Below are 234 nucleotides of genomic sequence, written 5' to 3' on the forward strand. Positions count from 1 at the left end.
CCCCCCAAACACACACACACACACACACACACACACACACACACACAAATTTCAGAAGTCTCATAAGTTCCACCAAACTTTGAAACTCCCTCTGACGTTCCGGCTCCAACTCCTAACCCCTTTCCACAACACGAACAACCGAGGCATCACAAGGTCACACATATTTAGTGAGCAAAGGCCGTGGCTCTAAGGCCCTTGCCTACCTCCCCCCCCCCCCCTTTCCCCTACTCCCAA

Source organism: Crocuta crocuta, unplaced genomic scaffold, assembly GCF_008692635.1.
Source record: "Crocuta crocuta isolate KB4526 unplaced genomic scaffold, BGI_CrCroc_1.0 scaffold531, whole genome shotgun sequence".
Classification (NCBI taxonomy): Eukaryota; Metazoa; Chordata; class Mammalia; order Carnivora; family Hyaenidae; genus Crocuta; species Crocuta crocuta.